The following is a 13,706-nucleotide window of genomic DNA, read 5'->3' on the forward strand; positions in this document are numbered from 1 at the left end:
AGAAAGGCAATAAGTTGAGTTTACTGTCCCAATGAATATCAACAGAGATAGAACTGCATTCAAAACATTAAATATAAAGTTATTACATCTACAAAGCAAAAAAAATAAAATGACTGTTTTTCATTAATTCATTCAGATAGTATTTAAATATCTAAATCGTTCACCTAAGGGCCATATTTAAAACAGTGAAGAGTTTGAAAGCTCTCATAATAGGGTGAATCATAAAGCAGTAAAATATTGGGACAATGTAATGTTTTAGAAAGTACTCAATATCAACCCAATATTAAAACCATTTCATCTAAAAGCCACCCATTTTAAAATTCTTCTAGGAGGTTACTTATTTCACCAAATGTAGCCCTCTCTCATTGGGTCCCACTTATTAATACAAATGCCAGAGGCATCTGCATTTGACGCTAACAAAAAGATAGTTCAGCCTTCTGTCTCTCCGATTTTTGTTCTCTGTCCTCACAGCTACTGACTCCCAGTGGTTCAGGCTCTCAAAACAGCATCCTGCACCCACCACCATGCTCAGAATCCTGCCTTGAATTTAGCTTGATGAGCTCATCCTTCTTTGCTTCCTTCCTTCTATCAAACTGACCTTACCTTATTTTTCCTTCCTTGATATCTTCTTAGAAATTAATTCAGCAAACCAATCCTTGCTGAGACATTTATAAGTGCAAATGTTAAAGTATACTTATTCTCTCAGACTTTATTTTTGTTTTAACATCAGTCCTTAGCAGCTGATATGGACTGATAAAGCAGCTGATAAAGCAGAATTTCTAGGCACTGAGGCATCTCTCATACAATGCACTATCGTTGCTGGTGCTGCATTTCATATAAAGATGACTGCTGTTCCTGTGAGTATCAGTGCAGTCAGTGCTAGGTCTCAAGGCCTGGCAAGCTGTGGCAGCAGAGACGCCTCAGCTGGATTTAAACTGGGAGCAGAGAGAAAAGGCTGTGGTAGAGTGGAAGGAATAAGAAAGGGTGAAGAGACAGACTTGTTCCAGAAGGAGATTTGATTTAAGCTGAATATTAAATAAGTGTACCAATAAGACAGATTACAGGCAAGTATTCTCATAGGAGGGCATAATGAAAGGCTTCATAATTCTAAGAGATACCAGAGTCACCAATTCATACATATAGAGATGACTGATTTTCTTGAAGGGTAAATTATGGCCTTATAAATAAAGGAAAATAAAAGAAACAGGTATTTTCACCAGGCCACTAAGCCAAAAAGTGCAAACTAAAATCTATCTTGAGTGGCTAGTTAAGCAAGCAATTTTCCTTATCCTGCTAATAATTAACACAAATCTGATTACATTAAACTTTCTTGACTTCTCTCTTAAATCTGAAGAACGAAAACTAACATATTTTATATTTTCAGTGATCTTTTGGGAAGAATATGGAATGAATTAGGTTGCAATTTCAGATGCTAAGAAGCCATAACTTTGATATAATAAGAGCTCTATCTTGAAGTTAAACCTACCAAATTTTGAAGAATTCAATAACTTTCCATCTGTTATATTTCATGCCAAAATGTAATTCTATATATTACATTATTTTCTGCAAGACACTTTCATATAACACATAATATGTATTCATTAACAGGTCCTGCCAACTCTACTCCCAAAATATGCATTTAAATCTGTCTACTCCCATTCCTGCATTACTACCTGTGTCTAAACCACGACTGTCCCTCGGGTGGACCAGACAGACGGTTTTCCAACAGGTCGACTTGCTTTAACTCTCACTTAAAAAATTCTACTGATGGATATTTATTTTTAAAATAGATACTTACATTTAATATAAATGAGATATATTTTATAATGCAAGGATTTTAAGTGTGTAGTCAGCTGAGTTTTGGCAAGTGTATACCCCTATTTTACTATAATCCAAATCAAGATCTGGACTATTTCCACCGCTCAGAGTCCTCTGGTGCCTTTGGGGTAAATCCCCTTTTCCATGAAAGGCAATCAATCACTTTCTGATTTCCAATATTCTGGATTATATTTTCCTCCTGTAGAAATTCATAACAGAATTATTTTTACATCTGATTTATATTGCTTAGTATAATATTGAGAGATTTATCTATGCTGTTGTATCATCAAGAAATTGTGTTTATCCCTGAGGAGTATTTTGCTATCTGAATATGAGTAGTATTTCACTGTCTGAATATATGCAAATGAGCTATTCCACTATTGATGGATATATATATATGTATATATAAATACATATATATAAAACATATATATATATATATAATGTACCCCCCCCCAAAAAAAACACTTTTTTAGCAGAGATTTTTTGCATGTGTGATTGCTCTGAATTATGTTCCCTAAACATAATACCAATCCTAACTTTAGTATTATATGAAAGCCTGTTGATTTTATTTCAACCCAATAATCACATGTCTATTCCTATTCACTGCACAGCCAATCTATTTTAAATTGTATTTTTGTTTTTACATATATAATCCTTCATTTTCTTTTATGTCTGTTAGTACTAATTTAAAGGTAAAGAGGTAAATATAAGAAAGTGCATTTTCACGTCAGTTTAAATTAGTGTATACTTTGTTTACTATTTTCCATTTCTCTTGTATCTACCTATATAGACTGCAATACAAGAGCCTGAGAAGAACTGTAAAAATCATTTCACTTTATTTTTGTATGATAAACTGTTCATTTGAAATGTACTGGCCCAATGAATCCAATGGTTATATGTCAGCAGGCAGAATGCTTGTTTGAAAATGATTTCCAGCTTCTAATTCTCTTCTCAGCCAGGAGGAGTATCTAAAGCAATGTTTCCAGCCTAAGCAGAAAGGGCAGGAGGCTTCCTCTTATGCCTCATTTGAAAGCACATTCATGGTACTCTCCATTTACACTAAAAATGCATCCCACCTGGGGTTTTTAAGGCGACTCCAGTGGGTACTTCTCACCTGGCTTATTTTAATTGGTATTTGGTGGTTGTGACCAATAGCTTAGTAACAGGGTGTACAAAAGCAGTGAGGCTAGAAACTTCATTTTTTCCTGTCTGCTGTACACAGGGAGGCAGCCAGTGAATTATGTTTTGGTCTCTGTTTGTGAGATTAGATTTATCCCCCTCTCTTTTTTCCCTCACTTCTTCTGCACCCACAAGCCTTCTAATTTATTTCTGCTTTTGTATTTATCTTTGAAGTTAGGAACTGCAGATATTCTCATTCCATGAATACATCACAAATTTCTCATTCTCCACTGTAGCACTGACTCTCATTTAAAAAGATTGCCTTTGCAGGATAAAGAATGAGCCTAGAGTGATTAATTTTCAGTCCTGGCCACACAGTATGATTCCGTCTTTTTAAGTTACCTTTAATCAGAATGGCACCACAATGTCTAATGGAGGACAGGCTTGGGTGGGTATCAGTGGTAAGATTAACCTCTCAGAGTACACAAGGAGTTTTAAGTACAGCCTCAGTTACAAAAGACAAGGATGCAGTCAACTTGCATCCAGGGTTCTTCTAATTCAAAAGTTTTCAGAGTCAACACTTAGTTCAGTTGTATCCTCTCCTAAATTCAGAATCATGTCATAATTCACAGGAGGATAATGGCAGTCATTCAGAAGTTTAGGAGAGTAATCCACTCTGAGGACCCCTCACATTACATAGCCATGGAAAAAAGTACTCTTGAAATTCTAAAATCCAGTTGTGGAGACATGGCCTCATTGTCCAAATTTTATTCTAATTGCTAAAGCCATAGTGAATTTTAAACTTTGTCTATATCACAATTTATACTAAATGGGTTCCTGAAAAATGTGCATTATATATCAATTTTTGAGAACTTAAGTATCAATTGAAATGCACTTGAGCAGGTCTCTACATAACGGAAATGTGTATCGATTAGTTTTGAAAAGTGAATAAACATTACATCATTTATATCTTCAGTGAATCAAGATTTAAGTTTGTCATGATCTAAATAATTTTCTAGATTATTTATTAGTTGCAATCCTTCATTCACTCACATATTCATCCATGTTACTTATGAGTATATATTATTTTTAAGGCACTGAGTTAGGAGTAGAATTGATGACTTAAAGAGTTTCTACACATCGTGACATTTCATAATTGGTTTCCATAATGCTAGATGAACTTTGAAGGAAACAAATCAGAGCTTACTTTTGTGAAAAACATCTCAAAGAAGACTGTCTTTAAAAACCTATTTTAACATTAATGGTTACAATTTAAAATAATTTTGTAAAAAACTACTCTCATCCCAACTTAAAATTTATTTTGGAAACCACTTATATCATTACTGCAAAAATTTTCCACAGCAATTATCTGATAGAGGTATATTCTACAACCAAGTCAAAGGTGAAGTGCGAATTATCATCTCTTGTTGAAAGTTGTAATCTCCAGAGAATGGTCCTGAGAAATCACAGTGAAAGTTTTCCACAGTTCTTTTCCTGAAAGACTACAAAGTGAATGAAACTATTGTTGGTACCATTCGGACTCATTTTATCCATCCTGTGTGTTGGCAGTTGCCAAAATATAAACTACAGTGTCTGTCATATGTCAACACGTTTTCATCTCTTTAAAATGTAGAAAATGCCCCTAATTTGTATAAAATGAACAAAACATCCTCCAAGTCCTTGGTTGAAGCCTTAACGTTTTTCTGTCTTCATTAAGTTTAACAAGTGGCTGTCATGGAACAAGCACCTTTTTTCCCCTGCCATTAGCTTAGCTGTAAGAAAAATGGTATGATAGCATTAATTGGTTGCTCATACATTGTTTTCTTTGAAGGGATAGATAATGTAAGCATAGTTTTCAAATAGCAATGCCTGAACTTGAACTGTATTCCTACACATTCTGACATGATTGTATATATTCTTACATATATAAACATGAACATTTTGAAAACTAAGATTCATGCAAACCTAAGGAAAATATATAAACGGTTACTTTAAACCAGTGATTATATATGTATATTGGTGACTTGCCTTGATAACATATATCCAGGTCTAGCAAATACGGAGCCACACACTGTAGTCTTTCCTAGTCCACTCATCCTAAAGTCCAGCACATGTTTCAACACGATTAATTGAAAGTATAACATTCTCTATAGTATTCATTATGGAAAATCTGCACTTGAACAGAAAATATGCAAACTGGAGTGTTTAACACTTTAGAGTTTACATTAATTTAAAAAAATCAAAAACCTTCATATGAACATTTATTTTTCTGTCTAATCTAAAGTGTTCTGTAAGATGCTCTTGCTGAACAACTTAATGTGAAGATTTTCCAGGTGCAGCGTCTGTTCAAAACCTAAGATCATAACTTCTGTGGACACCCCCTTTCCCCGTCATTTCATCCAAACTTGTCTGCTCTGATCGTCCAGTTCAGGGATAGAAGTCACATTCTGAACAGTCAGTCAACCCTGACAAGGTCCACGAGTCCTTCCAACAGGTACAACTTCTAGGGACCACTTGGGCCATGTGTCCAAGGAGCTAACCAGACAACTCACATGGAAGTTCTTGTCTCTGGAAGTTTCTGTTACCAAGAAAGAGGCCCAACAGTTGACAGTTCTGTTTGGCTATGAGAGAAGAGTCACATCTGGGTATTCTTTTGGCCTCTCTATTTAAGGTCACCTGCAAGGTGACCAGCTTTGAATGGAACCCCCAATGACACACAGTGGCACAAGCTCTGCCACTAGGGGCAACAGAGACCTCCAGCCCTATGGAACTACAGTGTTGGTGACTCTTACCTGTGCATACTGAAGGGAGAGGCAACAAGAAACTGCCCAGGGGGTGGGCCGGCCCCTCAATTTTTGGACTTGAGGTCACCTGGGGCAGTGACTAGGTACACCCCTTCAAACAGCAGCTCTTTAGCCTCTTATTGGGCCTTAGTGGAAACCAAGTTTTTAACCACTGGTGTGTCATATGTGACACTAAGGACTGCCCATCCTTACTTCAAGTGCGTACTCACTAACCCTGCTGATAAAGAATGACAGGCTCAGCAAAACTCCACTATTAAGTGGAATTGGTTTATACAAAACTGAGCTGGACCAGGATCTCAGGGAGTCAGCTGACTCCAAGAATAAACAGCAACTTTGCTGGAGGGAAAGAGAGAGATTCAAGAACAGAACAAACTTGGAAAGGTTCGGAACACCATATATTACATTGAGTAAATTATCTTGTGACAGTGGTATTAAATGAAAATTTAAACAGATTTGGCATATATATGGAGCATGAAACACTAACCTTCCTACAGGGGTTAATTTGCATTTTTGCAAATTAGTTGTGATGTTGTAATTTTGAGTTCCTACATGTTTTAAGGCACTAAGATCTAAAATTAAATTACAAGTTCATATACTTACCACATAGGACGCGCAAACAAAATCTAATCTGTTGTATATTGTCAAGTTAGCTTTGCTTTTACCACTCACACAGAGCCCTCTGCCCCCAACATTTTATATTTTACAACAACTTGCAGGGCATTACAGGACTATTTCCTTAGAAATTGACTTAATTATGATCCTGACCTTCATTTAATTATGAGGCAACATCTTTGCCAATATCTCCACCCTAACACATTGCCTCCCCACTTACTCTGCAACCAGCTGCCCTTCAATGGCTATAGGAAAATAAACTGCTTTGAACACCACATGCATTCATTTTTATTCTAATAGAGGAGAACCCCAAGTCTAAGTAAGGTTAGTCCTCTTACATGAAGAGTATTCCCAAATTGTTTCATTTTATAGCAGACTGTTCAAAATATATCCATTAGGACATACATAAATTATTCCTTTAGAAAATGGGTTGACATAAAATATATAAATGTGATTGTCTTTTAGGTTTTCAGATAATTATTTTTATAGTACTTTAAATAATGCACTAAAAGCTAAACCATTCATTTTGAAAATATATTTTGAGAAAAAGAAACCTCAACAAAAAGCACTCATTTTTGTTTTTCAACATTTACAGTCTTAACATAGCCTCTCATACACCTGTTTAATATTTAATGATTTAATTATTTTCTATTCTAAAGAGGATTTTAAAGTAGCTTAATTATTCAATAATAACTCATTCAGTTAATAAATATTTACTAAATAACTTGTGTATGGGCCACTATGCCTGTGCTAAGGATACAGTGGTTAATAAATCCTTTATTTTCTTGATAACTGTGAATTATATAATTTCTGAGTAAATAAAATAAGTTAAAGCAAGAAGGATGAAAAATGGCAAAATCAAATAGGAATTAAGATGTGTTTCTGAATAAATCTAATATATATTTAAATGTATGACATGAATTCTATATGTTTACTAGACAAGGATGTCTCACTGACACCCAGAAATGAACATATCATCAGTAACTAATTTGAAAATTCCTGTAAAGCATAAATAAGTCAATATTTTTATATAAAGCATGTCTAATGATTGTAATGAGGGGAAAGTGATACTATGAATTAATAAACAGTGGTACTTTAGCTGTTATACTTTTAGATAATAATAACTTAATGTGTATTTATGATAATCACAGTCAATAAAAGCACTAGTCAGAGACTATTTAAATTTTAATTAATTAAGTTAAATATAGCAAAAAAATCAGTTCTTCTTTGCATCATGTCACATTTCTGTTGTTCATATGAACATTTATTTCATCATAGAATGTTCTATTGGACTCTGGGGATATAGGCAATGTACTCAAACATGTACTTAAACTTTCAAAACATACAAAACAAATTAATTATTCTGTAAGTGAAGTATTTTGTAGATTCTTGTGAATACTTTTATGCACTTCTACTCTGCTTTTTTTTTTATTTGTTTTCTTTAAATTTTCCTATGGTCTATGCATTCAATATTTTTCATTTACAATTGTATTTAGTTATTTATTATAATGAAAATTTACATTTCTGTACTGCATATTACATGGCAACAATGCCACACCCGCATGCACACACACACAAATCTCTATTACTTATTGTTGTTCCCCACTGTTGGAACAAATGGAGAAAAAGAACATCCATACATACACGCATACACACTCCCCCTTCTTTAAACTGTTAATTGGTATGATTCAGCAAGGAGACAGTGCAAGGAAATAAATTAAATGGTGCTCAATAGTTTGCTGTTAGCAGGCTGGCAAGAATACAGGTTAACAGCAGAAATGCCAAATCAGGAGTAATACTTCAACTTTCCATTTTGGCTGTAAAAAAATGCAAACATAGATTCAGATTTGAGTACAGGATTGATGGCAGCCTCTAAATTACTCTTTTGTTTTTTTAAAAATATAGTCAAGATTTTCTCTTTTATTTCCACATTTCCAGGTCTTGATTTCTTATTTTCATATTTTTTAATCAAAATTTAATGACATGTTATTCTGTTAAAAGACATATAAAGACAAATATATTGAGTAAATAATTAAATAAGGGACTAATTAGATGTGAAATATATGAATAGGAAAGAAACAAATCTTGATTGGTATGAAATTGAACTAAGAACACCCAAGTTTAATATTTCACTTTAAATATTTGTGATTTATGAGAAAATACTCAAGACCCATTAACCTCTGGGAAATAGTGATTGATAGTTGTGTATTTCTTGCCTTTGTCACAAAATTTTAGAATGACTAAAATCAGTTAAATTTAAAATGCCTTCTAAAAGGATAATAATAATAAATGTATGACATTTTATTCAAAAGAGCTATGTTTTTTCCTGCAGAAAAAGGTAACACTTGCAATAGATACAAATATATTGTACATGTACATGTATTTATGTACATACATGGACAAATTATAAACATGGATATAGTTATTACAGGAGAAAATCAAAAGTAACACATTTCAGTAAAGTAAAGGGACAGGAATGAATTGCAATGATCTGTTGAAATAACTGGATATTTAAATATGTAGTGAATATGTAATTATGCATCTCGGGAATTTTATTTTGCTTTGCAGTGGGTATCTGAGTGTTGAAGGTGATAAAAGAGGGAGAGGGAGAGAAATAGAAGAGAGAGAAAGCAGCATACATTGAGTTCCTAGCTTGGGAGAGTAACTTTGAATTTTAACTAGATGTATGTCTTAACACAGGTTGCTAAACTCTTTAATCGTTAATTTTCTCATTTGTAAGGTGGAGTTGAAGGTCTAGAAATCACAAGAATTCCCTTAAATGTTCAAATTCAGTGAATTCTAGGATTTGGATAACATTCAAAATTATCTGGCATAATCCCCTCCTTTGGGATTTCCATAATCATATACTGTATTCTATGGCCCATATCCAAACTGCTTTTTCAATAAATGGAAAATTTCCTTATGTGCTATATCAAGTGCCAGAATAGTAAGGAAATGTAGAAGCTGAAATTTTGGAAAATTGATCAAAATGGTCTGACTTCATTATCAACCGTTTGTGTATCACTTTAATCTCATATTAAGCATCTATGCCCCCTATTTACTATCCTTGCCTTTCTATATTTTCACAGGAAAGGGCTCCTAAATATGTTAGTCATAATGTATCAACTTCTTCCAGTTGTCTTGCAATGCTTCTTCATACTATTATATTTGCAATATATCTTTGTCCCTTCTGTAGTATAGACTGATTGATAGATATTCATCCTCATCTCCAATCTTGTTTATATACCCCTGCCTTGCCAGTTTCCTTCTTACCCAGAATTACGTTGAAGTAAATCATAGATACATTAATTATTCAATAGACAACAAGTTCATGTTGAAAATACATTTAGATAAAGAATAAGACAGAGAAAACATCAAAATTATTCCTGGTGGGCGTGCTGTCAAAGGTAGAATTGGAAACTGGAAAAAGGTAAGGCAGAATGTGTTTTCTGAAATAATTTTCTTCTAACTCTGATGGGTATCTATTTTAAGCATGATTATTTTTGTTATGTTCCCTTAAATATTGTAAGGAATAAATGCCTATGGTTACATAGCTAATACATACAATGTTGGATTCTAACCATGGTTTGGCAGTACATTACACTGATGAGAATAGATTCTTCCTAATTGTACTAGGAATTAAATGCTTTAATCCAAAAAATGCAAATTATATTATAATTTATGCCCTCATATTAGAAATTCTAACATATCATTTCCTGAAATATTTATCTTTCTCTCGCTTCTTTTTTTTATGTTCCTCTACTTCCTGCTCATAGAAATGAGGATCATTATAATCTTATTTTGTTTTCTGTTCTAGTTTGCTAGTTGCAGGAATTGCAACAATGAATGCAATTCATATAGCAGAAACAGAATGGTTTTTAAAAAGGGGAATTTAATAAGTTGCTAGTTTACTGTTCTAAGGCCAAGAAAATGTCCCAATTAAAACAAGTCTGTAGAAATGTCCAATTTAAGGCATCCAGGGAAAGATACTTGGTTCAAGAAGACTGATGAAGTTCAGGGTTTCTATCTCAAGTAGAAAGGCACATGGTGAACACGGTCAGGGTTCCTCTCTCCTCTGGAAAGGAACATGGTGAACACGGTCAGGGTTCCTCTCTCCTCTGGAAGGGCACATGGCGAACACAGCATCATCTGCTAGCTCTCTTCTCCTGGCTTCCTGTTTCATGAAGCTCCTTGGGAGGCATTTTCCTTCTTCATCTCCAAAGGTCGCTGGCTGGTGGACTCTGCTTCTCGTGGCTATGTCGTTCTGCTCTGCTCTCTCTGAATCTCCTTTATTCTCCAAAATGTTTCCTCTTTTACATGACTTCAGAAACTTATCAAGACCTATCCAAATGGGTGGAGACATGTCATCACCTAATCCAGCTTAAAACCACTCTTGATTAAATCACATCTCCAGGGAGATGATCTGCTTACAGTTTCAAACATACAGTATTGAATAGGGATTATTCTGCCTTTATGAAATGGGATTTTGTTTAAAACATGACCTTTCTAGGGGACATATATCCTTTCAAACCAGCACATTTTCCCATTGTCTAACATCATATTATTCAGTGATATAATGGTTCTGTTTTCTTCCATTATTTTGAATCTGCATATTCCTAGAGATATTCAGTTTGATTTTATGAAACCTTTAGATTTAATGTATTCTCTGAATCTGATTCTGATGAGATGTTTTTACAAAACAAAGTAGTTACATTTCAATAGCCATATTTAATTCCATGATGTGCTATTTTTCAAGTGAATAAATGTACATTTCAATTCATAATAATGTTTTTTAAATATATTTTGCTTTTCTATCTTGGGATAAAATTATAATTTAACAGCTTCTTCTGGATGCCTATTCGGGAAAGACTGCCTGCAGTGATTATGTGGGAAAACAAGAACAAACAAAAGGGCGAAAGGAAGAAGTCTTGTGCTGGTTTGAATCTGTGGTGGAACCCAGAAAAAGCCTTTTAATGTCCTTCAATCCTCATTCAATATTTCTGGTTGGGAGCTTTTTGATTGTTCCCATGGAGATGTGGGAACCAACTGTGGGTGGTAACCTGTGAGTAGACGATTTCCATGGAGATGGGTCACCACCCATTCAAGATGGGGTTGCTTACTGGAGCCCTTTAAGAGGGAACCATTTCGGAAAGAGCTACAGAGCCCGTGCAGTCAGAGAGACCTTTGAAGATGAGGCAGGAAAACGCCACTGGATGCTTCATGAAAGAAAAAGCCTGGAGAGAAAGCTAACAGATGCTGCCATGTTCACCATGTACCTTTTCAGTTGAGAGAGAAACTCTGAATGTTATCAGCCTTCTTGAACCAAAGGTATCTTTACCCTGGATGCCTTAGATTGGACATTTCTATAGACTTGCTTTAACTGGAACAATTTCACAGCCTTAGAACTATAAATTTGCAACTCAATACCCCTTATAAAAAGCCATTCCATTTCTGGTATATTGCTTTCTGGCAGCTAGCAAACTGGAACACTCTGAGATAATATTATGACTTGTTGGACTTAATTCCAAGTACTTATTGAGTTTTCTCCATAGCTTTCAAACAAAATCAAGACAACTAGTGTAAACCGAATTCACTCAATAGGTGAAAAATTTAGCATATTTTAAGCAGAAAACACTTTAATTTTTAAAACATCTTGAAACAATTATAAAGTATTTTAATCAGGAGTTCTTTTAGATATTAACTTATACAAAACTGTTTCAAGTCTGTTTTAAGACATGATAATTTTTGGTTAAAATAACAGGAAGGCATCAGGCCAGGCACTTTAAAGGCTATCATGAGGATGGTCTCTTTCATCATTTTTGTCTGATTTTCCCTGGGTGGGAAGTCCCGCATGGTGGATTACCTTGCTTTACAATAAATGCTCCAGTAAACTTGGAGTTAACTAGAATAGGACAAGCTTTGATCATGTGACCATGTCTAAGTGAAACGGAATGGGATAACTGGTTTAGAATACACATAGCACAAAGCATTTTTATTTTAGCTGTTATTATCCCTCCGCTTGGGTGGCTGAGACTAGACTCACTTAAATTACATAGATTGATAAAGGGGAAGGGGTAATTCCCAAAAGAAAAAAAAAAAAAGATTTACTAGAATAAGAGGTCTAAGAATACAAAATAATAATGCCTGGACCATGAATATGTATTTTAATATCCTTATGTAGAGTCAGCCTTCAAGTATATAAAATGAACGATTAAACTAATTATATTTTCGTATACATACTTTTAAAGTGGAACCAAAGACATCTATAACGTTTATCACTTTTCTCCACTGGGCGAGAGTGGGGCATGTTACCTTCAAAAAGCACCGGGACACTCTGCAAGAACCCTATGTGTTCAGGGAGCTCTGCATAAATCTGGGCGACCTGCTGCAGCGATTCTGACAGCAATTTTCCTTTTGCACATTATAGTTATAATGCCGATTAGCCCCGATCTCCTGCTCAGTGAGACCCACCGACCAGCGCCACTGGCTGCCCTGACCTCGGTCACTGGCATCTCTGCGTGACCCCCCTCTAAGTCCAGTTCACAGACGAAAGTGCTGATGAGCCCAATGCCATTGTAGACAAATACAGTGGACTACTAAAGTTAAAGGAATGTGATCTCTCAGGTCAGCATTCACAAAGACAGTGTAATAGGAATGCAATGCATGTGTAAGACTCTATGAGAGACAAAACCAGGCCAACAAACTAACACGTATGGATAACAAAGTGTGCTTAGAATGTTAGATATAATTCTGCATCCCACTGTCATTTTCAAAAGATCCTGGGCTTATGTTTTGATGAGAAATATCCATGAAATTAAATTAGGGCTTATTTTAAACAAGCTGTTAAAACATTACCTTTGCAGAGCGAGGCCGCGTCCGCCACAGCGTTGGGTTGGATGATGGCCGACGCCGCTGGAGGAGAGCCCAAGAGCGGCAGAGGGCGAAGAGAAAATGGGGAGCTGCTAAGCCCTCAGGACTTCCCGGGGCTTCGGGCCATAGTCTGGCGTCTGTGCGCCTACAGGCCACGAGAGGGGAGGGCAGAGAGGCTCGGAGCGGGCGGCGGGGCGGCGGGGGGCCGGGCTGGGGCGGGCGCTGAGGCTTCGCGGCCTGGCCCGGCTCCGTGTCTCAGGCGGCGGCGGGGGAGGTGACGCTTCTTTGCGCCCAGGCCGCGGGCCTCCGTGGGGAGCTGCGTGTGGTTCTGGGGCCTGGGGAGCTCGGCGTCGGCCGCGCGGAAGCCGGGAGGAGGCGATACCAACCGCGGACCCCGGGCCGGGCTCCCCTCGCCCTTTCCACGGAAAGAGACCCACGCGCAGAGGCCGCTGCTCGCGCACCCGGGCCCGCGTGCGCGAG

The 13,706-nt window shown here is 36.2% G+C and overlaps 1 long non-coding RNA gene across 7 annotated transcripts in view; it reads right to left on the bottom strand.

Moving 5' to 3' along the window:
- LOC143661972 (uncharacterized) overlaps positions 1 to 13,445 on the bottom strand; it is a 531,445-nt gene extending 518,000 nt beyond the window's left edge. For all 7 annotated transcript variants that reach the window (XR_013165056.1, XR_013165052.1, XR_013165057.1 and 4 more), the window contains exon 1: positions 13,212 to 13,445. This is a non-coding gene — a long non-coding RNA (uncharacterized LOC143661972). The remainder of the gene's footprint in view (positions 1 to 13,211) is intronic.
- Between the last annotated feature and the right edge of the window lie 261 nt (positions 13,446 to 13,706).

Source organism: Tamandua tetradactyla, chromosome 18 (genome assembly GCF_023851605.1).
Source record: "Tamandua tetradactyla isolate mTamTet1 chromosome 18, mTamTet1.pri, whole genome shotgun sequence".
NCBI classification, from domain to species: domain Eukaryota; kingdom Metazoa; phylum Chordata; class Mammalia; order Pilosa; family Myrmecophagidae; genus Tamandua; species Tamandua tetradactyla.